Here is a 2,233-nt window from a genome sequence, read left to right as displayed (position 1 = left end):
TGGTTTCCTGATCATGATCACCATGTCTACTTTATCTTGATATGTTTAATATAGGAAAAAATTATGTATTTATTCATATTACCATCTAATAAGAACAATATAGTAACAATACAAAGCAGGAAGATTAAGGGAAATTATGTAAAAATGATATAAGGGAGAGGACTGGTGAACAATAAAGACTGACAAAGATAATGCCATCTAGCAAAAGCACAGGGAAATTGGCAACACTGTTCTTATCCACATGGTCTTTTATGAAAAGAAAAAATGAGGAAAAGAAAAAAACTTAAAAACACAAAAGCAAAAAAGACGTTTAGGCAAAGCTAATTCTATTGACATGTTTTCTAAAGTTGTTCTTGTCTATTCTTAACAATTCTGCCCTAGAAGTTATTTCCCATTGGAAACAAATCTACCATATGACTTTTCTCTTAAAGACTTATTTTATAATTTCTTATTAACAGAAATAGCAGGAGAATAAGGCATTTGTACTATTTTCAATAAATCATTTTCTTATCAAATATAAAACATTTTCCACAAATATTTTCACTAAAATTTTACCTGTCTAGCCTCCCATCCCATGACCTACCTCTGTCCCCTGCCCTCCTAGTTCCATCCCCAATCTGTTTAGTAAGGTGACAGTGTATGTCAGAGCAGGTGTGAGAGTAGACAATCCTTCCGAGCTGCTTGAATAATCGAGTTTTAGCCAGAGCTTTAAACACATACTGAGATAGTGAGGAGCCAGATGAAAAGTACAGACTATGCCACAAAAAATGGATTAACACAAACTGAGTGATTTGGCCCATGACCTTCCAACTCAACGTTCTGCAGGTCCAGCTGGGGATGATATGTTTCATTGGCAAGCCACAATTATGGAATCTGATAACAGCCCATATTAAGGCTGTGTGTTCCTTTTGAAAATTCACTTTCGTATAGACTATCCCTTCAAACCACATGAGGTTGCACTTAGAAAAACAATTTATCAACCAAATATTAATAGTAATGATAGCATTTGTCTTAATATTTTAAGATTAAAGTCATCTTCTGCTTTAACTATTTCTAACGTTCTCTTATTCATTTGTTCGCTACTATGCAATCCCAACCCAGACGACTTCTATGTGCCAGAGATTGCAGGGAACAATAAGACAAACAGAGATAGGTATAAAAGAATATCTCGAGAATGGACTTAGAAGTATGCCATGTGATGCTACCTTAAAGTCAAAATTAGGTGCATTGTAGCTCAAACATTAAAATATTGTTCAAATGTTTATAATTAACATTATACATGCTAAATTATTGTTCTTTTTTACATACCTAACAAGCTCAAAACAGAATATCTAATCAAAAGGAACTAAAGATTAATTTTGATTTTGCATAATTAAGTGGTCCTTTATCATTCCAAAGATGCTTCCTTAATTGCCTTATTTATTTTACACATGAAGTACAGAGGTAGAAAGAAACAGGGACACATTATCTTGTTTCTCTGTTTTGCACTGCCAATTTATGGTAAGCTCAAATAATAACTCAAGTCTTCTTACTGTGTCGCAAAACTTGAATGCCAGTTGCAGTATGCAAATTATTCAACTCATTTTTCTTAAAATAGTTTATTCTCTGAAATTGGTCCAGTTTGTGAATATAGCCAGACCCTCAAATTGTTTTGGTACTAAAAAGCATGGACTTGGATTATTTAAATCGCTTTAAATTTTGCTCAGCTCATGGCTGCATGCTTCCCTTTTATATACCAATGTTTGTGATGACAATAATAATGAAACATTCTGCTCCAAAATATCTAAATTGCCTCTAATATATTTGACAAACCTTGAATTAATGAAAAAGTCTTTAAAAAATATATTTCTAAGAGGAAATCCTGCTTTTCTTTCTAAGACATTGTTTGTTCCAAATGAGAAGAGTTTCTGCCATGTTCTCGGCATGCTCACGGTACTATAAAGAAACCAGTCACAATCTTCATGAAATTGCTTTTTTACCAGTCAGTGAAAACCAACTCTGAAAAGGTCATTCTTATTTTGTTTTGTTTTGCTTATCAGGATTAATCTTTTTTTAGAATGTAACCTTCAGTCTATTTTGTCAATATAGCTATCGGAGATAGGAAAATATTATATTATTTTCTGGATTATAGGAGGAACTTGATTTATTTATTGAATAAATACATGAAAGCTAGAGGAGGACAACTAATGAACAGTTGATTCAGGTGAAACATGACTTTTAGTGATTGGGAACA

General features: G+C 32.8%; 1 pseudogene; it reads left to right on the top strand.

Moving 5' to 3' along the window:
• Nucleotides 1-785: 785 nt before the first annotated feature.
• LOC100995277 (ubiquitin-conjugating enzyme E2 D3-like) lies at nucleotides 786-1,199 on the top strand (annotated as a pseudogene).
• The last annotated feature ends 1,034 nt before the right edge of the window (nucleotides 1,200-2,233 follow it).

The sequence above is a fragment of the Pan paniscus genome, chromosome 15 (assembly GCF_029289425.2).
Source record: "Pan paniscus chromosome 15, NHGRI_mPanPan1-v2.0_pri, whole genome shotgun sequence".
Taxonomy (NCBI): domain Eukaryota; kingdom Metazoa; phylum Chordata; class Mammalia; order Primates; family Hominidae; genus Pan; species Pan paniscus.
Note: the sequence above shows the minus strand (reverse complement) of the source record. Positions and strands in the feature narration are given on the sequence as shown.